Below are 27,836 nucleotides of genomic sequence, written 5' to 3'. Positions count from 1 at the left end.
TGAACAGATATGATGTTGATAGGGAGAGAAGGAAGAGGAAAGTGGGAAAGAGGAATTGGTAAAGGGACACGAAAATCAACTACATTGTACATTTCGGCAAGATTGTGATAGTGAACAATTTTAAAAGAACTTAAAGGGCATTTATAGCTGATTGGTTACATAAAAAATATACATTAATGCAATGGAATCTTCTGACTGGGTTAAAGGAAATGAGGTGAAGCTAATATGTACTGTCACGGAAAAATGTCTAATATATATTAAGTAAAAAAGAAAAGCAAGTTGCTAAACCATACACCCAGTATGTCCCATTTTTTGCAAAAGAAATTGTGTGTGTGTGTGTGTGTGTGTGAGAGAGAGAGAGAGAGAGAGAGAGAGAGAGAGAGAGAGAGAGAAACAGAAATACTTTGCAAAAAAAAAGCTGGAAGAATACTCACCCGTAGCTATCATCACAGGGCAACAGAGAGAAACAGGGAAATTTTAATTTCTAATTTATACAATTTTACATGTATCATTTGAATTTTTGCAGCAAGCATATATAACTTGTAAAATTTCATAAATTGGAGAAAATCTTATTGAATAGTGACTCATAAAATGATATAGAAATGTATTTATTGACCTGAAATATGTTGACAATTTATTGCTAAGTGAAAAGAGCAGCCTGCAAACCTTGTAAGCATGAGATAAAGTTGAAAAGATATGTGCAGAGTAATATGTTTTTCGTATGGCTTCACTTTTGCAAAAGAATATGTGTGTATCACTAAAGAAAAATTTCTGAAGGAATGTACTCCTAGCTATTAATAGAGAATGTTTCTACGGATTTGACAGGTAAAGGAGAAGCAAGAAAATTTCATTATCTATGTTATATGTTTCTATATTATTTTATTTTACAAGGATTTTTTACCTTTGAAATCAGAAAAATAGAGATTAAAGTTTGAAACATGAAAAATCTTAAAGTGATTCAGAAAATGAGGCACAAATTTTTTATTGACGTTGAAAGGTATTCATAACACATGGTTAAATTAATGATGATGGTTACAACTGAACATTTGAATTACAGAATTCTAGGTAGTTTATATTTTCGTCTTTACACTTTTCTGAATCTTATAGATTTTTCTCAAGGAGAAAGTATAACTTTGGCAATCAGAAAAAAGCTGCAAATGGCATGATTCTTTTTTTAGTTTAAACTCATGCCTGTGTGTGCACACATGTACATGAACATGCACGCATGCACACACAGAGCTTCTCTTTAGCTAAGGGTGAAAGATTCCATAGGACTGAGATGGCTCCCTGCCTGCTCTGGACAGACCTTGGCAGTTGTTCCCAACCTGATTTATGTAGGAGGAGTAGGCTGAAGAGGAAGAGACAAGAGGAGGGAGAGAGAGAGAAAGGAGGGAGAAGCGGGAGAAAAGGGGCAGGAGAGAGGAGGGGGGCGGAAGGAAAGGAGAAGGGAGAGAAGGATAAACAAAGTGTAGACTAGAGGCCTAGCTGACTTGTCTCGTGAAAATCTCAGCAGAGACTGCCTGCCACTGATGTGCTTCCTATGCCACGCAAACTTCTGGAAAGCTCTGTCTGGAGGTCAGAGCAGCAGGGCTTCCTCACCCCTTCACTCCCTCCTTCCTGCCTTCCCTCCCAGCATTCCTGCTCCCTGATGTTCAGGCTGCAGTTCTGACTCAGGACTCCGAGTGGCACTCATCTGTATTTTCTAAATGTTTCCCAATGCACATGCATGCTTAGAACAAGGACAACATAAAGCAGTAAAAAGTTCCTTTCTCAGCAGGCTAAGAACCAATATGTACAGATATATTCAAATTTTCTTTAAATAGATATTGGCAGAAAAAGACTAGAAAGATAAACACCGCTCAGTTGATTGATAGCAGTTGAAAAGAGAGTCAATGAAAAGCATCTATTCAGTTTCTGGCATGTAGTACGCACTTTGCTAAAGTTAGTGCCCTTCACTATTATCCTGAACTCTTCCCATCCACAAACAGCCAATTTTTCAATCAACTAGCTAAACCATCACATAGAGAGTATTTGAAATGTAACAGCAAAAAGAAAAAGAACCACCCTCATCTACATAATACACAGTGTGTTGTCTAACAGAGTTGGGTTGGAGGAAAATCCTCACCCCTTTCCTATTGAATCAGAGTGACTTCCTGTTCCTTTTAAAAGATGCAGATGAATTGGATGCCTTTGGATCCCGGAATATTAAGATGCTACAGGATCACAAAGCACAGTTATGGTCTGATGGACAAGACATTGGAGTGAAGGTCAGGTGATACTACTAGATCCTTGAGCCCTTGGGAATATCACTACTACTTCATTGTGAAAATCATTTCATGTCGAAATTTTTTCCTATAATTCATTTTATTCCAACATCTCTATGAAGCTTCTTCTTATAATTAAAAGGCATATATCTGGTGCTTGAAAGAATAAACTGAGTTACACCACATTACAGAAAATCAATTGCATCTATAAAGCTGTCTATAGGACAAGGATTCCCAAGTCCCAGGCAATGGTCTGTGTCCCAAGCATTGCTTGTTTAGCCATGCCAGTGACTAGGTAACCATGACAACCATCAAGACTCTGACATCAAAAGCCTCTTAATGTGCATGACTAAGTCCCGGGTGGCAGGATCTGGAACATAGAACTGCACAAACATCCTTGAAGAGGGAAAACTAAAAAGGGAAAGGAGACTACCTTCCTCAAAAGAGGAGGAACACTGAGAGCCCTCAAAGGCCTAAAGAACACAAGGACAGTAAAAGGATGACAATTCCCCAGCCCACCCCACCCGCCAAAGCACAGGCGCACAAGAAGTAGGAAACCACACTGGTAAGGAAAGAAATAAGACTGCCTTTGGGGTGTTACAATGTCCTCCTTTCCCACACCATGAGAGAAACACCTAGCCTCTGCTCTCTGTGCCTCATGGATTTTCCCATCTCCCATTTCTCTTCTCCATTTTCATGGCCTGGCTTCCTCTAGCCAGCTGATCCTCCCTTGGGTTCTCAAGGCTGAGGACACCCACACCTTCATCTCCCAGGGCAGACCTCACACCTGAACTCCAGATTCATGTGATGAACTGGCCACTGAAGCACTCCATTTGGATAACTCACCAGCTCCTACAACTCAACTTCCTTCTCACACCTGTTCCTCCTCCTCCCTCTTCTCCTCCTCTTCCTCGCCCCCTCCCCTTTCCCTCCCTCTTCATCCTCCTGTTCTCAGTCTCAGTGAAGGGCACCACAATCCACCCCACTGACCAAACCAGACTCCCTTCTCTTGCCTCACCCCCATGTCCCATCAGCTATGGTCTGAATGTGTGTGTCCCCACAAAACTCATACATTGGAACCCAATACCCACTGTGATAGTATTAAGAGGTGGGGCCTTTGGGGAGTGATTAAGTCATGAGGGCTCCACCCTCATGAATGGGATTAGTGCCCTTATAAGAGGCTCCACTGAGCTCCCTTGCCCCCTTTTGCCATGTGAGGACACAGCAACAGGGCACCATCCACGAAGCACTGCATTTTCTGGAGACTTGATCTTCGACTTGCCAGCCTCCAGAACTGTAAGCAATACCGTTCTGTTGTTTACACATTACCCAGTTCAAAGTATTTGGTTACAGCAGCCCGAATGGACTACACCACCATCCATCTGCCTGTGCAGTGTCTCTCATCAGTCCACTCCTGTGGATGCCATGCCGGCCCACCTTGCCCTGGCCATCTCTGTCCTGGATAACTGCAGCAGTCTCCTCTGCTGTGGGGTGAGGGTGGAGATGGCTCCAATCTCTTTGAAGCCAAAGAGATCTTCCTAAATCTCAGTTCTTTCACGTCTCACTTGAAACTTCTCAGCAGGGCTGGCTTCCCACCGTGCTAGGTTAAGGTCCGAACAGCCTTAACGTGGCAGACAAGTCCTGCTGTAGCCCTGCCCCTGCCTACTTCTCCATCTTCACTGCTTGGGCCATACTGAACTTTTCCATGTTCTCTGAATGCATCATGCTCTCTCCCCTCCTAGCTTTTGTTCATGTTGTGCCTCTGCTTGGACATACCCTTTCTTCCCTTTTGTCTGGCTGGTCCCCACTCAGCCTTGACTGGCAAAGGCATGTGTGTGTATTCTGTTGTCGTACCTAGATGGGGAGCCCTTTGATTGTGTCCCAGTCTACTCTTCACATCCATTGTGGCTGGCTTTTACTTGTTTAGTTTTCAGAGGGTGATAATGTGTTGTGTCCCCTAAGTTTTATGAATTAGAGGCCTGAACCCCAGTGTGACAGTGTTAAGAGGGTGGCCAATCCTATTATGGTAATTGAAAAGTGGGGCCTTGAAGAACTGATTAGATTCAGAGGACCATGCCTAGTGAATGGATTAGTAATGGTTTTTAGGGGTGTGGTTCTCGGGGCTTTAAAAGGATAGCATGTGAGACTCTCTCTGCTTCACCATTTTCTGCTATGTGAGACCCCTGCATTAACATAAAGCCACCAGCAAGGAGGACCCTGACCAGATGTGTTCCCAGGACTTTGGACTTCCCAAGCCTCTTAAACAGTAAGCAATAAATTTTGTTTTCTTATGAATCACCAAGTTCCAGGTATTTTGTTATAAGCAACAGAAATGGACTGATACAGAGGAAATCCTTATTTCCAAGACCTGTGTGGTGTGCGTGTGTGTGTGTGTGTATGTGTCTGTATTTCCCTCCTTTAAAAATATACTTGGTAATAGGATGATTTAACAATTTCTTGCTGTAACCTGGGTTTACATCTTTGTCTCTAGCTGTGCATTTCCTTAATCATCTAGTGTGCTTTTTCATTATTGGTATTTATTTGTGCCCAAGAGTTTTTGTGGTCTTATATTTCTTGTAAGAATTGCATAATAGTTATACAGTTATGAGTTTAGTCAAACTATGGAGGTACAAATCCTAGTTTTGTTGCTGTTTGTATGACTTTGAGCAAGTCGTTTAACCTCTTTATGCATTTTCCTTATGTAAAGTTAGGGTAATAAACAACCCTTTTCATAGTGTGGTTGTGAGATATGATATGATGAGTGTAAAATGCTTCTAGCAGTGCCTAGCACATAGTTAGTGCTCAATAAATTTTAACCGAAATTATCATCCTGGATGCTGCTTTCCCTTGCTTATGCCTTTTCTTCTGGAGAACAGAGCAGCTGCCTTCTCTGCGTTTTAGAATCTCCAGGCTTAGGTCTCTTCCAATTGTATTTTTTCAAATATTTCTCATTCTCTTAGCTTCCCACCTATTTATGAATTGAGAGTTAAATATATCCAAAGATTATTACAGCTTCAAAGACCACAAAGAAATTAAAGAGAACTGGTCAGTGTTTAGTTGAGAAAACACTAATTTGGGAATTAATTGTTCCTATGATTTTGGGCATTATGTATCTAATGTCTGACTAGGGTGAGAATGATAGAAATTTAGTCTTCAAAACATTGGGTAGATAATTTTCGGGGTGTTTTTAAAAATTGAAATATATTAATAATCACGGCAGGGTCAGATAATAAGGCCTGAGTACTCCAGCAAAATTGCTCCTTCTGGTTTTCAATTTCATTCAGTTCTGCTCTGATCTTAATGATTTCTTTCCGTCTGCTAACTTTAGGTTTGGATTGTTCTTGTTTTTCTAGTTCTTTAAGGTGAAGTGTTAGGTTGTTCACTTGCCATCTTTCTATTCTTCTGAAGTGAGCGTTTAATGCAATAAGTTTTCCCCTCAATACTGCTTTTGCAGTATAAAAGTTGGTTTTTTGAAAAGATAAATAAAATTGACAAACCATTAGCATGGCTAACAAAAAAGAGAAGAGAGAAGACTCAAATAACAAAAATTAGAAATGAAAAAGGCGATATTACAACTGATTCATCTGAAATACAAGGAATCATTCGAGACTACTATAAACAACTATACGCCAACAAATTTGAAAATCTGGAGGAAATGGATAAATTTCTGGACATACACAACCTCCCAAAACTGAACCGTGAAGACGTAGAAAATTTGAACAGACCAAGAACAATAAAAGAGATTGAAGCTGTTATCAGAAGGCTCCCAACAAAGAAAAGCCCAGGACAAGATGGATTAACAGCAGAATTTTACGAAACATTCAAAGAGGAATTGACACCGATTCTTTACAAACTATTCCAAAAGATTGAAACAGACGCAAATCTCCCAAACTCATTCTATGAAGCAAACATCATCCTGATACCAAAACCAGGTAAAGATATAACCAGAAAAGAAAACTACAGGCCAATATCCTTGATGAATATAGATACAAAAATCCTCACTAAAATACTAGCCAACAGAATACAGCAACACATACGTAAAATTATTCATCACGATCAAGTGGGATGCATCCCAGGGATGCAAGGTTGGTTCAACATACGCAAATCAATAAATGTGATACACCATATTAATAAACTCAAACACAAGGACCATATGATCATCTCTATAGATGCTGAAAAAGCATTTGATAAAGTTCAGCACTCATTCATGACAAAGACCCTCTATAAGTTAGGTATAGAGGGAAAGTATCTCAACATAATTAAAGCCATATATGCCAAACCCACTGCCAATATCATCCTGAATGGGGAAAAGCTGAAAGCTTTTCCTTTAAGAACAGGAACTAGACAAGGATGCCCACTCTCACCACTCCTATTCAACAGAGTGTTGGAAGTACTAGCCAGAGCAATCAGAGAAGAGAAGGAAATAAAGGGCATCCAGATTGGAAAAGATGAAGTCAAACTGTCCCTGTTTGCAGATGACATGATCCTATATATCGAACAGCCTAAAACCTCTACAAAAAAAACTCAGCACAGTATCAGGATACAAAATCAACACACAAAAATCAGTAGCATTTCTTTTCTCCAATAGTGAACATGCAGAACGAGAAATCAAGAAAGCCTGCCCATTTACAATAGCCACCCAAAAAATAAAATACTTAGGAATTGAGTTAACCAAGGATGTGAAAAATCTCTATAATGAGAACTACAAACCACTGCTGAGAGAAATTAGAGAGGATACAAGAAGATAGAAAGATATCCCATGCTATTGGATTGGAAGAATCAACATAGTGAAAATGTCCATACTACCCAAAGTGATATACAAATTCAATGCAATCCTGGGCCGGCCCGTGGCTCACTCGGGAGAGTGCGGTGTTGAGAACACCAAGGCCCCGGGTTCGGATCCCATATAGGGATGGCCGGTTAGCTCGCTGGCTGAGCATGGTGCTGACAAATTCAATGCAATCCCCATCAAAATTCCAAAGACATTTTTCTCAGAAATGGAAAAAACTATCCAGTCATTTATATGGAACAATAAAAGACCACGCATAGCCAAAGCAATGCTGAGCAAAAAAATAAAGCTGGAGGCATAACACTACCTGACTTTAAGCTATACTACAAAGCTATAATAACCAAAACAGTATGGTACTGGCATAAAAACAGACACACTGACCAATGGAATAGAATAGAGAATCCAGAAATCAACCCACACACTTACTGCCAGCTGATCTTTGACAAAGACACCAAGCCTATTCCCTGGGGAAGGGACTGCCTCTTCAGCAAATGGTGCTGGGATAACTGGATATCCATATGCAGGAGAATGAAACTAGATCCATACCTCTCGCCGTATACTAAAATCAACTCAAAATGGATTAAGGATTTAAATATACACCCTGAAACAATAAAACTTCTTAAAGAAAACATAGGAGAAACACTTCAGGAAATAGGACTGGACACAGACTTCATGAATATGACCCCAAAAGCACGGGCAACCAAAGGAAAAATAAACAAATGGGATTATATCAAACTAAAAAGCTTCTGCACAGCAAAAGAAACAATTAAAAGAGTTAAAAGACAACCAACAGAGTGGGAGAAAATATTTGCAAAATATATATCTGGCAAAGGATTAATATCCAGAATATATAAGGAACTCAAACAACTTTACAAGAAGAAAACAAGCAACCCAATTAAAAAATGGGCAAAAGAGCTAAATAGGCATTTCTCTAAGGAAGATATCCAAATGCCCAACAGACATATGAAAAAATGCTCAACATCACTCAGCATCCGGGAAATGCAAATCAAAACCACATTGAGATACCATCTAACCCCCGTTAGGATGGCTAAAATCCAAAAGACTATGAACGATAAATGCTGGCGAGGCTGCGGAGAAAAAGGAACTCTCATACATTGTTGGTGGGACTGCAAAGTGGTGCAGCCTCTATGGAAAATGGTATGGAGGTCCCTCAAACAATTGCAGATAGATCTACCATACGACCCAGCTATCCTACTGTTGGGAATATACCCAGAGGAATGGAAATCATCAAGTCAAAGGTATACCTGTTTCCCAATGTTCATCTCAGTACTCTACAATAGCCAAGAGTTGGAACCAGCCCAAATGCCCATCATCAGATGAGTGGATACGGAAAATGTGGTACATCTACACAATGGAATACTACTCAGCTATAAAAATGAATGAAATACTGCCATTTGCAACAACATGGATGGACCTTGAGAGAATTATATTAAGTGAAACAAGTCAGGCACAGAAAGAGAAATACCACATGTTCTCACTTATTGGTGGGAGCTAAAAATTAATATATAAATTCACACACACACACACACACACACACACACACACACACACACAATAACCGGGGGGGTGGGGGGAAGAAGATATAACAACCACAATTATTTGAAGTTGATACGACAAGCAAACAGAAAGGACATTGTTGGGGGGAAAGTGGGGTAGGGAGAAGTGCGGGAGGTTTTGGTGATGGGGAGCAATAACCAGCCACAATATATATCGACAAAATAAAAGAAAAGAAAAAAAAAAAAGAAAAAAAAAATTTCTCCTTCCCACCATGTGCTAAATAGCTGACATTTTAAGGTAAGATGGCTTTCAATGACCAGCAAAATAGGTTTCCTTTGTTCCTTTTTTCCCCTGCTAATTGAGTTAGAATAATTATATCATTAAGAAGCTTCTATGGGCAGCCAGCCAACAGGAGGGGGTAGATGAATGTAGGCCACAGGAAGGGGCATTTGGAAGCATGGGTATTTAAACTGCTCCCCTTATCCTATCACTCAGTGTACCAAAGTGTCAGAATTCTCTGGAAACCAGAAACCCCCAGCTTTAGAATGCACCTTAGTTAATCACATGGTTTCTTTCAGGTTTTTGAATGGCTCAAGACCATATTCATCAAGAAGAAACTCTAAAGATTAAAAAAGGGAGAGAAAAAAAAACAGGAAGAAAGACAATGAGAGAGACGTACAGAGATTGGGAAAGAGAGGGAAAGAGAGAGAGAATAAAGTTAGTTTCATACTGTATACTTTATCCTAAAATTTGGGTCTGTATTTGGTTAATACCTAATAAAATACCCTGATCACATTCCAAAAGCTTATGACTTAAAATATTTTAGAGACTACCTAGGGTTTAGTAGAATTAAGAAAAATCTAGGGAAGTGACTTGCAGCAGAGGAGCCTGCAGTTAGTGTTGGGGGCACATTGAGTAGATCCTGAAATGGGAAATGTTTGATAAGCATGGTCCTGCATCAGGAAAGATTGGTGTTAAGACTTCTGTCCTGAGGCTGTTTGAGTACCTGGTCTGCATGCTTATGTGTGTCTGTGGAATGGGGATGGCTGAAACTAGCTGGGATACTGGGGCAACCATTGCCTCTTCCACTCCATGCTACTTATCCCATCTTTTCTGAACACCTCTGCAATCTCTAATGCTATACTCTCTGTCTGTCTGTCTGTCTGTCTGTCTGTCTGCCTGCCTGCCTGCCTGCCTAGGGAATGAGCGCCAGTTCAAAGTCTGGCCTCTCACTCTTATCTCCCACTCCCTGACTACTTTCCTATTCTCTACCAGTCCACTCCACACATCTGCAATTGTGAGACATTGGTGAGTGTTTCTGATCAGTGGGACGTATGAAGAGGGAGAGTGTTAGGGCAGCCCTGAAAGGAATAGCCTTTCAAGTGGGAAAAGTTTGGCAAATGTGGCCATAAATAAAGAACTCCAAGTATTTGTCTTTCCCCCAAGCATTTAATGCTCAACATTTGTCTAGTTATGTTTTGAGGGAGGGGCTGCCTCAGCTGCTCCCATTTCTTCTTTTCCCATCCCTTCATACTGTTAAAATTTGTAAATGTATGTCAATCTGTAGAGAGTGGGATAATGTACATAGGAACAGTTGTCATGGAATCCCCTAAGAGCAAGACCACAAGGTAGGAAATAGTGGAAAACCAGGGCCCTGAATCAGAAATGAGAGTGGAGCTAACAGCTTGGGAAGGGTAAGTCCACAAAGCAATCTCCAGTGTCTTCTACTGTTTCTGTGTGTGTAGATTAAGAACAATCTGGATATCTCTGCATAGTTTCAGAGAGTGTTTGGAACAATTTCACCCTGTACATAAGAAAATAGAATCCTGACCCCAGATAACAGCAAGTCCCACCAGGGCTCTAAATTAGGATTGAATCCTAATCCAGCGTATGGGTATGGGGAAGAGAGGGATGAGGACAGAGATTCAAGGGGAAGAGAAGACAGTTTTGAGTTTGTCTGGGTGCCAGGTCCTCTGCTGGTCCTGACCCATCAGGACACTGAAAATCTTCCTAACCTTTAAGAAGATTCCTGGTTCACAGCTGAGATACGAGAGTCCGACTGTATCCTTAACAGCTTCCTCCTTATTCAGCAGCACTAGGTTTGCTTCTCTGTCCCAGGCTTCCCCACCCTGTCTTCTGCCTCAAGGAAAGTCTCACTGATATGCTCCCATACTTGCTTTTGATTTTCTTTCTATCTACAGCTTTGAATTTGAGTATTTAGATCTATTCTGGCTCCCATTTGCTTAGTAGAGACCACTCTCAATGACTCAACCCGGTGATAAGGCAGTAGGATACCAAGGCAGTTAACAGGTGTAACTAAGTATAAAGAAGAAGAAATTAATTCCACATTAGTCTGCAACAATCTAGGGACCTTTTTACATAGTTGAAAAAGTTCTGTATAAACAGTCTGTTTCTCTTTAACTGGAAACTTCCTGGGCTTCTGGCTAGGAAGAGTGGAGACCGGCCGTTAACCCTTCAGCCATTCATAACTTTATCATTGTGTGTGTGTGCGTCAGTGTGTGTTTGTGTGGGATAATATAGGAAGGAAGTCACAAGAAGGGTAATAGCAAGGTGATAAACATTTAAAGACCACTAACCCAAATCAGGTACTGTGTTGAGATCAGTGTTCTGGGCTGATGTTTTAACTACTTCTATTGTGGACTTGGAGACAGCCACTGTACTTTTGGGGACTGCTATCAGTGAGTTGCTGAGGAGGTGCCGATCTAAAGAGTCCCAGCCCCAGCCATTTTCTTACCAGGTCATTTATCTACAGGCATCAAGGAAGGCTCCTGTTCCATCAGAGACCTACTGTGGATCCTACTGGGGCCTTAGCTCAGAGTTGAACTCCAATTTCGGGGGGTGGAGGGTGAAGTCAGAGCTTCAGACAGAAGGAAATAACTTTTATTGAGCCTCAGCTGGATATCAGTTCATCACATTAGGATACTTTACTGTTTCCTAATCCTCAGGAAAATTATTGCTTTTCACCTGTTCGAGCAATGAAGCCTTAAGCGGGCTTTTAAGGAAATTCAGTAATAAAGCAAAACCTCCTTGCCCTTGTTTTCTAGCTGGTTTTTAGTCACAGGAAAGCTATTACTTTTTACATATTAATCTTATAACTGGTTCACTTACTCAACTAATGTGTTGTTTCTAATGGCTTTCTAGTTCTTTTTCTTGGATTTTTCCAGGTATTAAATCATATCATCTATGAATAAAGATAAAATTTGCTTCCTCCTTTCTAATATTTTTACCTTTTATTCCTTTCTCACATTTAATTGCATTGGGCTAGTTCTTGCAGAACCATGTTCAAAAATAATGGTAATAGCACTATTACTTTGTTCCTGATTTTGCTGAAAATGCTTCTGTAGTATTTCCTCATTAATGATTCTTGCTTTTGACTTGAGATATATTTACGAATTTTATAAAGGCCTTTTAAAAGTCAGGATTAGGTGATAAATATTGGCACATTCCTTTTCTGCATGTGTAAGGATGATCATACAATTCTCCTCCTTTAGCTATTGTTTTAATTAATTATAGCAATAGTTTTCTTAATATCACATGTTTACGTTACTGAAGTGAACCCTGACAAAGACTATTGTTTCTAATGTATGTTGGATGCTATTTGCTAATATTTTATCTGAGATTTTTGCATTGCTATTTCTAAGGACCCAAGTGTCCAATTTTGGAAGATTTGAAACTATACTCATAACATCGAAACTATTTCAAGCTTTTTATAAAGGAATCTGGAAGCTTTTTTTCTATATGTTCTAGAATAGTTTATATAACATGGGAATTATCTGTTTCTTAAAGAACCACTTAGAGTTTTAATCCGGGAAGTGGCATGACAAAAATGTGACGTGCAGAGGAGAGAGACTGGAGACAGGAAAATAATCTGAAAATTACTGTGGTATAAGCCTGAAATAAATAAGGCCTAATATAAGGAGGAAACTGTGGGAATGCTGGGTTTGGGGGAGTGGTTATGGAAGTGAAAGACACTTCCATAAAAGGAGGGAGAGAATTTGATGGAAATAGTAATCAGTAGTATACTCTATATTCTTTTTTATTATTATTATTTTATTTTAATTTGTCAATACTCTATATTCTTGATTGGAGTCACAGGATCTTTTTTTAAGATGAAAGATGTGTTGTGAGCCATAGCTTATTTTTATAATATTGATTAACCTTAAAAATAACTTATTTTACATTGAAAGGGGGAAAAATGGCAAAATACTCTGTATAGTACAACTACAAATTTCTGAAATAAAAATTATGTGTGTTTGTAAAAGAAATAGTTTACACTTATTAGTAGCAGCATCTCACTGGGGAGTTGGAGATATTTAGTCACAACTTCTAATTGATTTTTTATTTGCAACTTCTTTGTTATTCCTATCCGAGATAGAAATGTAGGTTTACAGAGACTATAATGAGTTTCTAATATGCAGTCTAAGTGTGTTGAGTAAATCCTTTCATAATTTTATACTTAATTGAGTCATTGAAACCACTGAGCTCAAACAATTTCCATGAACTTTTTATTATCTTCTCAAGTTTCATCCAGAGAAGACGAAAATTACTGCTTCTGTTCATTCAATTTGGAAATCAATTAAATTTCAAAGCCATTTAGAAAATAAAATTCCACATGACAAGTAAAATGTTTAAAGACCCTAATTTGCCAAGAGAGAGAGCAACAGAGACCAGACATGACACTACTCTTCATTAAAACTCATGGATCTTGAACTAACAGATACAACTACCCTGCTAGACTATCTCTAGCATCCTACGATCGGTTCTGATTTGTTCTATCCACTAATGGCCAGCAGTGCATTCTGAATGGAATCCCCCACTTCCTTCCTCGAAGCTTCTGGCTTCTCCTCTTTACCGGAATACCAATACCAAAAATTTAATAAAGTAAAAGAAGTCTTTGGTATCTTCCAAGACGCAGCAGCTACCTGCTGTGTGTGCTGAATCCACCCCTTACCAACAAACCAAAACCAGATGCTTTCAGACTATAGTGTGCAAGAGAAGGCAGGGTACAGGCCCATGATCTGGAAGAGACTGTTTCTTCCCCAGCAGCTATTGCCCTGTTTAGGACGCTTGTGCTACAGCTCAGAGCCCAGAGAGATCCCTTGGGTGAAGTTCCGAATAGTCTCAGGAAGGAAGAAATACCCTTGTAAGTTAGCAATGGATTAGGGAAGTGAAGGATGATGGAGAAAAGTATTATTCATTTCCAAGCACTCTTCCTTGAACCCTGGAAAGAGAAAGCCATTTCCTGTCCTGCTAGAGGATGGAGCGCCATTTGATTGTGAAATGGAAATGATTATTGCAGTGGAGATAATAGACTCAACTAGCAAAGAATATTCCAGTTGACCCTACTGAAATATAACTTATTCACAGCTTGGCCCTTGAATTTTAAGAAACAAGTAGTAATCCTGTTTTACTGGAACTGTATTGACAGTGAAAATATGACATGTGACTGAAGTCAAGAGACCGATTTTCTTCTTTAACAAACATAAGAACTTAAAATGCAAACAAGCACTGACCTTCAAAATAGCCACCTTTGAAAGAAGCCATGCACTTCTGTTGTCATTGCTTTAAAAACATTGGGAATTGCTTTCAGAACTGGTTCCAAAGTTATACAGGCAGAACAAACAAACAAAACAAAAGTGAGTGTCGTACTTGTATAGATATATCTCATGGTATAGCTATGAATTTTTTAATCTGAATCTTCTATTTCACATTAAACAGATAAAAGGAAAAGCGCTCTAAAGAAAGCTGGGCTGGGGTATGCCTGGATTCCTGTGAACTTTCTATGCCATTGATCTCTACCAAGGTCCATAAGAAATTAGCTTGGAACCTAGTTTGAACCTACTGTTTTGTATGACTGTTACTATTGTATAAAAAAATGTCACTAAGGAGAGAAAGCTCTACCAAGAAGCAGTTTTCACAAACTTGGGGTTACAAGCCTTTCACAGACTTGTGTGTAAGCATTATTTTTTCTTTTAAAAATCTAATTTAATGAGCAAGAAATAAAACTTTTAAACAAATTCAACCTAATTTTTATTTTGAGCCAATCACTCCCCTGGGGTGGCAAAAATTTAATCTCAGAAAGTTTGGGTTTTTCCCTTGTATCAGAGTTGTATTTCAATTCCAATGCGAAAAGGGAAGAGGAGCAAAGATACTGGTTGGAGGTGCACATCTGTTCCTAGAGTCACAGGTCACATAGGTCTGGGTCACTGGTCCTTGGAAATGGCTGCTGAAAGTCCCTCCTTCCTTTCTGGTGGCTCCTTCAGCTCCTTCCTCTTCAGGCCAAGGCACAGGAACTCTGTAAAGTTGTCCAGTGCTCCATCCACCTTGACAGAACCTGCATTCATTTCCTGTCTTGACTTTCAGCTCATAATGTCCTCTCCTCTCCCCCTCCGTTGGGGTGGAGGAGCTTTTATTCTCTAATCTGTGGAAAATCCTTCTCCCTGTTATTCTTGTTGTTTGCTTCAGAGGATCCTAGAATAATGGACTCAGGTTTTATAGAAACACAAAAACCAGGAAACCCTGCTGAAAACCTTCACTGAAGCACAGACATCTGCTTGAATGGCAGGAAGGCAAAAGCGTAAGATACCCAGAAAAGCAACAAGGATATAGGTTAATGTCTCAAAAATATTATTTCACACAAGGCTAAGGGAGAAGAAAGGATGCAAAATTCCTCATGTGTTATTAACATCAGTGAAAGGGCATCTAATTCTGTAGCACAGCCCTTGGATCAGGCCTTGCAAATCATCTCTATGCCATCATAAGCAGACGAGGTTTTTCATTTGTGAAACCTCGAGTGCCCTTTTCTTTCCTAAACCACAGTGAAGCGAGATGACTAGGACAAGGAAAGAGATTGCAGGGTGGGACTGAGAGCCCAGCTGAACCGTGAGTTTACCAATGTGTAAATGAAGCCCCTGAGCACCATCACCAAGGTTTTCTCCAGTGGCAGCAACAGCAGCAGCAGCAGAGGCTGGGAGCCCCTGAAACACCAGAGAAAACTGATCCAGGGCTGAGGACTGGCAAAGGGACGTAAATTAAAGTGACAGTGAGTTTAGGGAATTGAAGGTACTATTATTATTATTATTATTATTTTATTTATTTTTTTGGCAGCTGGCCAGGGAACTCTTGACCTTAGTGTTACAAGGCTGTGCTCTAACCAGCTTAGCCAACTGGCCAGCCCTTGAGGGTACTATTGAGAGGGACACTATCCACAGGTTTAGACTGAGTCAAAATTAAGGCAAGATAGGAGGTGCCTGCCAGTGTGGTAGAATAGGCAGGCTTGTTAGGTTAATGGGAAAATATACTGAGGCAAAGGTGTTGAGGTTTAAAAAAAAGATATGTTGAAGTATTCTGCCTTAGAGAGTAGCTGTGGCTTCTAAGGCCTTTGGGTAATATAAACTGAGAAACACCGTTGGCAAGAAAATTCTTCTAACTGTCCTTCCACTTCATAACATCCTTCCATGCTGCAAGAGTGAAGTCAACTCCCAACCCAAGCTGCCTTGCCTCAGAGAGGGGTTATCATAAATATTCCATTAGACCTTTTTTCATCAGTTCCACTGCCAAGAATCCTGTCCCCCCTAAAGCCACACAAATGATCGAGAGGGGTGAGGATGGAAAGAATGAACAGAATATTATCAAAATACACCAAATAATGTAGTTATTGCTGCAACCTTTACCCCTTTTCCTGGGTGTGTGGGGATGAGAATCTCTGATCCTTTCTTGTCCAGTGAACAACTGTCTTACAATTTTATACTGTCTTATATTATACTGTGTTACACTTTTATATTTTATGTAAACCATGACCATATAGAGAATTTTTGGTCTCTCTGCCACATATAAGTTACCAGATATTTTCTATGTGATCATTACAGCAGCTAATACTTGTATGGGACTGTGTGCCAAGGCTTGTTCTAAGTGCTTTCCATTTATTAGCTCACAGAATCCTCACAACAACCCCCCCCAGGTGCACACTGCTGTAATGATCGCACTTTCACTGATGAAAAAGCTGAAGCTGAGCCACACTGAGGTTAGCTAACTTATCTAACATCACACAGCTACTAAATGTTAGTTAGTTCTGGGATTTGAAAGGTAGACACAAACAGACGAACAGGCAGGAAGTATGGCTCCAGAATTCACACAATGAACTACTTCACTGTTGCTACCTATGTACCTGACTATCAGGAGGGCTGTAACTGACTCCAAGGCCTGAGGCATGTTTACTTAACAGAAATATTCCAACTCCTTTAACTGCAAAGCAAAGGAACAGAGGAATGCCTTACTTAAGCAGATGACTGGCCATTCAAAGCTATCCAGCTTTAAATGCCGGCTAATGGGGGAGGGAGCAAAGTTAGAAAAGTTTTCTTTCTCAGAGTTCACTGCAAAACCATTTTAATAGCAGTCTTCAAAATAATAATATTCCACCTCAAATTATAACTTAACAAGTGCTGAGAATATATTCTTTAACCAAGATATTAGAGATTTATCCAGAAATACTTTTACTTGGTTAGGTTAGTGTGAAATGGCTTGGCTCAGCCAGATACTGTAGAGCTGGCCGGTTCTGTTGCTGGGCAGGGGCATTTGCAGGGGAAGAGGGCGGTATTAAGTCCATCCAGGCGGTGCACGTACTAGCAAGTGGTTACTAGGCAGCGCTTTATGCAAACACAAGTAGCCTTGGTTTTGTGAAAGTCTTGGCTTTGAAAATTATTTAGAATTCTTACGGAAAGGAATAGGAAAGAAGAATAAGAAAATGGAAACGTGGGCAAGTTCAGCACGAAGTTGGAACCCGAGAAAGGGCAGAAAAAAAGGGAGGGGAGAAAGTCACTTTTTACATCATATACTTCCGCATTATTGAATTTTCATCACAAGGATTACATTTGTCATTGGAAACAATAACAAAGGAAAAAAAATGATAATCAGTGTTTTTTTTTAAAGGGGGACGTTTAAAAAAAAAAAAAAAAAAGCAAAAGAGAAAGATTGCCAGTATAAATTGAATGTCTCTCGGATCTTTCTTTAACATTTTTCCAACTTTAATACCAATGCCCAACCAAGCACTATGTTTCACATTCCGAATACAGCTCGGTAAGGGCAGGAGGAAGCTGTCCTGTGGAATTCTACATTCCCGGGTTTGGTTCCCTGCACCACTCCTTCTCCCTTATTTCATGTTTCTAAGTTTCAGATTGACTGCATTTTCTGCAGTGCCTGTTTCTTAGTGTGGGCTAGCCTGGGAGAGGAAATTCAAAGCACAGCACTCTCCACGCAGCCATGGGAGAAAGCAAAGATAGGATCCTTAACAGTATCCCAGAGAGACTGCCAGCTTTGCCTGTCCCTGTAAGTCCTCTCACAGGACATGGGATTGTGGATATAAGCTCCCCAAGAGTTCTGAAGAGGAAAGTGCCAGACTGAGAACCGCACCAAATAGAACACCTTTAGATTTATAGTGGATGTAAAATTACAATGAATTACCCATTTTAAGGATGGGGGGGAAATGGAAGAAGGGATCTCAGTGACAGAGACCTAAACGAAAATCATTAAAAATAAAACGGGGCCGAGTCACACTAATTTGCCTAAATTGTTTCATAGGTGAATTTTGTCAAACCTTTAAAGAATTAATGCTAATTCTAGAAAATAGAAGACGAGGGAACACTTTAATTTTATGAACCTAGTATTACCCTGATACCAAAACCAGTTCAAAGACAGTACAAAAAAAGAAACTACAAACAAATATCCCCCATGAATCTAAGCACAGAAATCCTTAACAAAATACTTGCAAATAGAATTAAGCAATATATAAAAAGAATTATATACCATGATCAAGTGTGGTTTATTCCAGGGGTTCGAGGCTGGTGCAACATTAAGAACCCAACAAATGTAATTTGCACCATATCAAGAGTCTAAAAGAGAAAAATCTTATTATCATATCAACTGACAGAGATAAAGAATTGGATAGAATTCAACATCCATTCACAATAAACACTCTCATCAAGCTAGGAATAGAAAAGAAACTTCCTCACCTTGATAAAGAGCTTCTACAAAAGATCTACAGCTAACACTGTACTAAATGATGAAAGACTGAATCCTTTTTCCCCTAAAATTAGGAGCAAGGCAAGGATTTCTGCTGCTGCCACTCACATTCAACAGAGTGCTGGAAGTTCTAGCCCTTGCAATAAAGCAAAAAAGGGGGGGAAAAAAAAGGCATTCAGATCAGAAAGGAAGAAATAAAACTGTCACTATTTGCAGATGACATGATTGCCTACTTAGAAAATTTCAAAGAAATTACATTTTGTTATCTTTCACCCTCACAGAAATTTACTAAGAAGTGTATTTCAAAGAAATGTAAAAAATAAAATAAAACTAGAACATTGTTTGCTGACATGTAAAGAATTCTTCTACTCCATACAAGTGTATTATCATGATACTTATGAAATGTTAAGAGGCTTGATTGTCTTGACTCTGGTACCAAGCTACAGCCTCACGGAAGTTCATGTTAAGTTAAGGAAAAATATAAGTAACAAGAAGAAATCATCCCATCTCACCAAGTTATACACCCAAGACCATAAAAGACTGTGACACTCTGCCTACCTGGTAACATCCCAGGGGTTGAGAGTGCATGTGTAGGGGTCATATGGTTTGGGTTTGAGTCCCAGCCTTGCCACTTACAAGTACCTTGTGCTGCAGACCAACCCCATCAGTCTCCGCTTCCTCTTTGGTAAAACGGTCATAACAGTGGCTCCTACCTTGCAGGCTTGTGGTGAAGATTAAATGACACGAAAGGAGGATTTAATGCTATCCCTGTCACATAGTAAAGAATACTTAAAGGTTATTTACAAAAACTGTACAAAATGAGAAATTTTAAGTAGATAATGACAAAAACATATGTAGAGGCAGAGACAAGGAAATGTGCTGTATGTTTATTTTTTCTGTTCTTATGCCAGTGGCAGGGAGATACATGTTTCCATTAGTGAAACCAGGGCCAGTTGTTAAATACCAACAGGTGATGGTAAGGGGTACATGATCTTCTACATTTTAGTCCATTCCTTGTCCTCTTCTTCTGAAAGTTGTAGATGTCCATTGAGTTTGAGAATCTCCCATCTTAAAGAGGCTGCATATCCTGGAGTTAAGTTGTCCAAAGTTATTTCCAAAATTGAAAGGCCATGCGTAATAACAATGTGATGAGGAGCAGAAGAGAGAGGATTAGCTGCAACATGAAACAACAATAGGGAATCATATCTGACCAGCTGCCCATCGTGATGGATGGATTTTTCACACACGGAAGGCTCTCTTCACTCTGCCAACAGCAGGCAGTTCATCAGTTTAAAGCTTTGTAAGAGGAGGCTTTCCACAGCCACAAACTCTTCAGGTTGTTGTCTCCTCTTTCAGTCAGTCTAAGTTCACAGTGATGGGTGGTTTGGCCCAGAAGTTTCAAGGGAGTCTGACCAGAGGAGTTCAATGTCTGTTGTCCTGACAAGGGGATGACGTCATTATTACCTACCCCGTGTTCTCTCCAAAACCTGCATTATTACCCTAGTGTTCAGAACTCCCCCTCAGACTCTTGGCTTCAGCCTCAGGTGGAGGAACTATTGCTAGTTTGCCTAAGACCCTATTCATTGGTTGTTTTATTTGGTGTTTCCCATTTTGTGCTGAAAAGTGACTTGTGATTCATTTCTGCCAGCACATCAGGAGGGGAAAAAATGCTGCAGCATTTATCAAAATCCTCCAACCACTGATTTGCTACATGCAATTATCTCTTTCAGGGCTTTACTGCAAATCCTTACTCTTCTTGCTTTGGGCAGGTTATGCTGGACATGGGGTTCCTCTTCCATCAGGGCCCTCAAGGACAGACCTCATCCAAGAGCCCTCTTTCCATCCTCCACCCCAATTACTCCTGGGGAGTCAGGGTGGTTTCTCAGAAGCCTTTTGTCTGGCCCTCAGTAGAGACAGTTGCTCTCTCACTTTGCCAGTTGAATGAATGGAAACGGTGTAATCGCCTTCTTCCCTTCCCCCGGCCCCATCAGGGCACTTACTCCACCACATAGAAATAGCATTGACTCACACTCAAAATAAAAACAAGCGAATATTTTCCTTCTTCTTTCATTATGCCCTTTAAAAGAATCTACTCCATGAACCACCTTATTCTATGACTGAATCTCTCTCTGTGACTGCTGGGCCTGACAGACCTTGTGAGCTCCAACTCCTGCCCAGAAACAGCTCTCTCCCAAAGGAGGACTCTGTTACCTTGCTGCTCCCCTGAACTGATTCACTGGATCCAGAAAGATGCTCCTCAGGAGTCATCCAGTGCCCTGGAAATGCGGGGACCATACAGTCACTGCTTGGCTTGGGGCCTCTGCCCCTTCCCCTTCCAGTCTCCATGGGTCTGTGAAGACAGAGGCTGAGCAGTATATTTGAAGGGAAAAAGAAGAGAGAGTTGCACTTTCTGAGGACAGACCTGTTGAGAATAAGAATCTGGCAGAGCTTTACCCTGCTAGTAGTGGAGAGGGCAGGAGAGTGTGAACTACAAAAGTAAATATATTTGAGGAGGCAGCAAGATCTAACAGCATGAGAGAAGAAGGAAAATACTCGCTTGTTTTCATTTTGAATGTGAGTAGATGGCATTTGTATGTGGTGGAGAGAGTGCCCTGATGGGGCTGGGGGAAGGGAAGAAGGCGATTACACCATTTCCATTCAATTGAGTCATGGGCTCCATGAATGGAGTTTGGGGTAAGGCAATGAAGTCACCACCCACCCTATTTCTTCGTGTTTTCCTGTCCCCTTATTTAACCCCCTCTTTTACATGACAGAAGCACATTTCTTTGTGCTCCTGAAGAACAAAATCAAAGCTCACATCACAAAATGGCCACTGCAAAAAAGGCAATCAATCCCAAACTTAGAAATATAAGGGGGATTGGCTGGTTAGCTCAGTTGGTTAGAGCGCAGCTTTCTAACACCAAGGTCAAGGGTTCAGATCCCCATACTGGCCAGCTGTCAAAAAAAAAAGAAAGAAAGAAATATAAGGTTGGGTAGATGATGGGGTGATGCACAGAACCAAATCTAGAAATGTAAATTGCTTCAAGGACAGCTTCCTGCTGCCCAAGCTGCCCAACATCTCCCAAATAGGACAGTCTGTGTACACTTGGTTGAAAGAAGAATCCTCACTACCTCCTCCCTGTCACATTTTGAGGCTGAATGTGTGTAATGTGACCTAATTAAAAATTTAAAGAGGCTGGCTCCTTAGCTCAGTTGGTTAGAGTGTGGTGTTATAACACCAAGGTCAAGGGTTCAGATCCCTATACCAGCCAGCTGCTAAAAAAAAAAAAAAAAAATTTAAAAGAACTTCATAGGAAACAGTATAAAGGATAAACAGCAATTTGTTAACTTTGTAGGAGTTCAGGGAGAGACTTGCTTTTTATTAGAAAAGTGTTCTAAAATATTTGTTATAACAGCAGAGAATTTGCTGAATTTCTTTTATGCTATTTCTGCATTATATGACATTTCTGTGCCATAAAAAGGTATTTCTTCAAGAAAGGAAAAAAAAGGCCTAGAATCACAAAATTAAAGACAGATCTTATCAGTTAGTTATATGAAAATTTTAATGCTTTGTCCTTTTATCTTATATAATTATATTCAATTTTAACCAGATTTCATTAGTACCCGCTTAAACCAGTTTCCTTTTACACATTTGTTTAATTAAAAGAATATCAATTTTCGATGGCAGGCACACATTTTAAAACAAAGCCATTCGAAGTATTTAAAAAAAATTATACTAAACATGTCAATAAAATAAACTCAAATTCACCAATAATCAGAAGTATAAATGAAAGCAAACAAGAAAAAATATTCGCAACAAATGCATCAGAGAAAGAATTAATATCTTTGGCATAAAAAGGAAGCATTGCAAAAAGCAAAAGAAAATAACACCCACGGGCAATGGACAAGCAATTCATGGAAGTGGAAATACAAATAGCCAGTAAATGTAGGAAAACATGATTGACTTCACTAATAATCAACAAACAAAATAATCTTTTTTTTTTTTTTTTTTTGCAAACAGATTAGCTAAGATGCAAAGGACTAATACTCCATGTTGATAAGAGTTAAGAATGAGAAGTAGATTTTTTCATTTTCCGGTTTTTAGTGTCAAAGCACACAACTTTTCTGGAAGTAATTGGCATTATGTACCAAAATTATAAATGTATTTACACTTTGATTCAGCAATTCTGTTGTTAGGAAACAATCAAGTGTGTGCCCCAATGTATGTACAGCATATTTATTGAAGAGTTGTTTGTAGTAGGGAATATGGGAAAAATCTAAATTACTATATCAGTGCTGATTAGAAATATTGTGGTATATTTATACAACGGATTACTGTAAAGCCATGTAAAAGGATGATTTAAACCTATACTTGTGCACATGAAAAGTGTTCACAATATTACATTATGTGTGAAAAAGCAGATTGCAACACAGAATAATAGGCAGTTATTCTCTTTTAATTAACAATATAAATATTGTTAGTATCACTAAATATGCACAGGAAATAATTTGAAATTATACACCAAACTATCTCTGGCTGTTAGATTGTGGGGTTCTTTATGCTTCTGTATTTTTAAAATGTTTATATTAGTTTAAACAATTTCTAAACAAAAACAGCAAAGTTATTGCCAATGTGAAAAACAGAGGAGACAAATATGAAAGCACGTAGTTACAAGGTTTTTTATTGCAGCAGAATTTATAACGATAAAATGATTAAACACAACCTAAAAGACCAACAAGAATAGATTGGATTATTCCAAACAGTGGGATACTGTTGTCAATAATTTTTACTTATTATTTATTTTTAATTGACAAATAATATTTGTGTATATTTATGGGGTACGATGTGAGCTAATTAACATATTCATCACCTCACCAACTTACTTTTGTGTAGTGAGAACGTTAAAATCTATTCTTTTAGCAATTTTTTAAATGTTCATTATTTTAACTGGGGGCACCATATAGTGCAATAGATCACTAAAACTTATTTCTCCAGTCTAATCGAATCTTTGTACACTTTGATTGACATTTAAACCCTTTCCCCATCCTACCCCCACCCCCACTAGCCTCTGGTTTTTTTGAAATCAACATTGTTAGATTCCACATATAAGTAAAATCATACAGAATTGTCTTTCTGTGTCTGACTTATTTCACTTGGCATAATATTCTCTAGATTCATCTAAGTTGTCACAATTGACATAATTTCATTCTTTTTAAAGGCTGAATAGTATTTTATTGTGTATATATATCATATTTTCTGTATTCATTCATCTGTTGACGGACACTTAGGTTGCTTCCATATCTTGGCTATTTTGAATAATGATAAAATGAACATGGGAGTGTAGATATTTCTTCGACGTATTGATTTTATTTTTTTTTTGGATATATACCCATAAGTGGAATTGCTGGATCATATGATAATTTTATTTTTAGTTTTTTGAGGAACCTTCATACTATTTTCCAAAATGACTGTACTAATTTAAATTCTCACCAACAGTGTACGAGAGTTCCCTTTTCTCTCCATCCTCACCAACACTTATCATTTGTCTTTTTGATAATGGCCATTCTAACAGGTGTGAGGTGATATCTCATTATGGTTTTAATTTACATTTCCCTAATGATTAGAGATGTTGAGCATTTTTTATGTATCTGTTGGTCATTCTTATCTCTTCTTCTGAGAAATGTCTATTCAGATCCTTTGCCCATTTTTAATGAGGTTATTTGTTTTCTTGCTGTTGAGTTGAGTTCTTATATATTTAGATATTAGCCCCTTGTCAGATGTATGGTTTGCAACTATTTTCTCCCAATCTGTGGGTTGTCTCTTCACTCTGTTAATTGTTTCCTTTGCTGTGCAGAAGCTTTTTAGTTTGATGCAATCCCATTTGTCTGGACAATAATATTTTCAAGTATATTATTTACATGGTATATTGTTTTCAAAAATCAAGCAAAAATACTGTATTTTCAATATGATGTCAGTTTGATGAATATGTGTTTTGCAGAGAATATATTGAGATATCAATTTACTATTTTGTGTTTTGTTCACTATATTTTTCTTCGCTTTCAGTCTCCACCCTCAACTCCAGAAAGATAATCAGACCCATTGTACTTTTGTTACCAGTGGGGAAGTTGGTGCTATAGGGCTGAAAATAGATGTTGTCTGTGAACGCGCTCCCTTCCTGGCTTTTGTTTTCTGAAAGCCTGAGTTCCTAGGGAGGATTGTGCTATGAGGAAAGGGGTAGAGGTGATTGAGAGGGAGAGGAAAAGCAGCAAGAGAGGTTTTCCCAAGACTAGGAAAAGGGACAGAAATCTGCAGATCCTCTGTTAAGTGGAAATACCATTCCCAAACAGTGACCAAAGCAGATAGCAAAAGCTTGGAAGAAAACACCTCTATCATACAGTTAAAAGGGTTGGTTCTTGAACATCAAAACTTCCAGCCTCAACAAGGAGTCCTGGAACCAATCCTGGCGAAGAAGCAGCACAGCTCCCTGCTTTCTAGGCTTGGACAACGAACATAGCAGTAGAGACCACTGTACCCCATTTTCTCGGTACTCTTGGACTCTGGTGAGAACTTAGGGAGGGAGAATTCCACCCCAACTACAACAAAAAGTAATCAACTGAAATTGAATTTTCCACCAGTCAAGTGGGATGGAAGGAAGCTTGAAGTTAGATTTAATTTGGTATTTTTAAAATTACAATGTGGCATTTCTTATACACCCAAGTTTTTTAAGTAGGATCCATCCCAGCTACACATGTATATTAAAAAGAAAGAACTCTGGAAAGTTAAACATCAAAATGATAATAGTAGCTATCTCTGGGTAATGAGATTATGGATATTTGCATTTTGCTTATCTTACTTTCTAGCTTTTCTATAAAGGATAGATAATTAAATACTTTTAAAGTTTATATTCAAAATATGCAGAAAATCATGTTTAGCAAAATCATGCTTATACTTTTCTTTACATTTTATGTTTATATTTATTCTCTACATGTATATTTAAATTAGTCCTGTTTTCTGTATGTATGGTTTAGAACAGGAAACTAGGCAAATTAGCTAAGATTATGTACTTAAAAGTAACACAGCCTTGAGTTTCACACACAACTTCACAACTTACTACCTGTCTCAGATGGCAATTTCTAGAAGCAGACCTGCGATAAGGATTCATGTGTGAGTGATTTATTAAGGAAATGCTCCCAGGGGAAATCAGTAAGAGAAAGGCTAAAGCAGGACAGGGAAAGGAAAGAAGCCAAGCAAGGGTCAGGTTTCAGGTGAAGTGGAAGCCTCAGGCTGATCCTGAAGAGGGCTCTGAAGTGTAAATTATGCCTCACAGTTTGGCCTGCCTTGAGGCTTTTAAAAAAAATTTTTATCTCCAAACCAGTCAGTCACTGCCTATGGGGCCACCCTGGGAAACATAAACTCACAGGATTTCTGGCTTCCTGCACACTCAAGTGAAGCAACTCCAGTAGCCCAAGGGCAGAAGAGTCACAGGTGTCAGCCATTAGAAACAAAGGGTGAAGAAGCTGGGGGACAGATGCACAGAACCAGCAGGGACAAGAGGGATGAAAGGAGATCTGGATGTAGGAATGACAGTGTCCTATATACTACCTCAGGGTCTTTTCCCTGGCTGTTACCTTCACCTGGATCTTTCTATACCCAGGTATCTGTATGGCTCATTCGCTCTCCTCCTTCAAATCTTTGAGTAAATGTCACCTTCTCAATGAGGTCTATCTACTACTTCTTTTTAAATTTTCAGTCCCTTTCCTGACTTTCCAACCCCTTTTAACAAGTTCCATTTTTATTTCATAGTTCTTAAAATATTCTGTAAGGGTACTTCAAAAAGTTCATGGAAAGATTTGTATTATCTTTAAATCCTAATTTTCCATGAACTTTTCAAAGTACCCTCGTATAATGTACTCATTCACTGTGTTTACTAATTAATGTCTGTCTTCTCCCACTAAAATGTAAGCTCCACAAGGGCACAGATTTTTGTTTTGTTCCCTATGCACCTGTAACAGTTGCCTAGGACATAGTAAGCACTCAATAAATATTCATTGAATGAACTAGTGCATGAATCTAGGAATTTATCCTAAAGAAATAATCAATAATTTGGAGAAATCAAAGTGCACAATGAATACCTGCAAGTCTGTTACCAGATGAATGTGATTTGGCTGACATCTTTCAGTATATAAATCAATATATCTATTATTAACTCCCTATTCTCAATAGCAGAATAATTATTTCATGCAAAATAGGCAATGAATTAAAAAAATAAGCCCACAAAATAAAGTGATGTTTAAGTCTTTTTTGTCCTTACTGACAATTTGTCTGCTTATGCTATCAATTATTAAGAAGTATATTAAAATTTCTCACTATTATTGTGAATTTATCTATTTTTCATTATACTTCTCTCAAGTTTTGCTTATAATTTTTGAGGCTATGTTATTAGGGGCAAACAAATTTAAAATGTCTACTTAGTCCTGGTGAATTGAAACTGTTAACTTTATGAATGTCTCTCTTTATCTCCAGTAATGTTTTTTGCTTTAAAGTCTACTTTTTTTTAGCAACATGAGGTTTTTCAACCACCAGGTGTTAGATTTTGGGTTGCAAATTTCACGAGAGCACCTCTAGAGTCTGCAACATCCTCAGTGTTTCCCGTCTGTTCAGTGCCAAGAAAACTTTCCCAGGAGTGGGGAAGATTGCCCTAATACTTTTGGCATCACAGCTTTATCGGAGGATGTCTGCTTTTACACTATTAGACTGCTCACTGTAAGCAGATTCTGGATTTTGTCTTCTGTCCTTCAAACCTCACTAGTCCACGAAAATTTTAACTCAAGTTCACTAGTTTGGTAAATATCTTCAGGGTAAAAACAGTTCCTGTGCTTTCCTTACCTACTGAGTTTTTTCTTTCACTTAGATTTTGTTCTGGCAATTTCTTAAAATCTTGTCAACTTTTTGATACTTTTAGGAAGAGTTTTAAAATATTTTATCCAACATTTTTCATTGTTTTTGGTGAGAGGATGATCTGATTTATTGGAAACAGAATTCTACCATTTATCTTCCTTTGACATGAACTTAAATTAATAAAGTAGCAGAGAAACCACAAGAAAAGCACAGCAATAAAATTGCAAAAAGAAACAACAGGAACTTGTCTGAGCAGCAACTTTTTTTCTTGTCAGTTATAGTACCTCCCCAAGAATGATAATAAAATTTGACATGGAAATATGTGCAA

The sequence above is a fragment of the Cynocephalus volans genome, chromosome X (genome assembly GCF_027409185.1).
Source record: "Cynocephalus volans isolate mCynVol1 chromosome X, mCynVol1.pri, whole genome shotgun sequence".
NCBI lineage: Eukaryota > Metazoa > Chordata > Mammalia > Dermoptera > Cynocephalidae > Cynocephalus > Cynocephalus volans.
The sequence above is the reverse complement of the archived record's forward strand: the minus strand, read 5'-3'. Positions refer to the sequence as shown.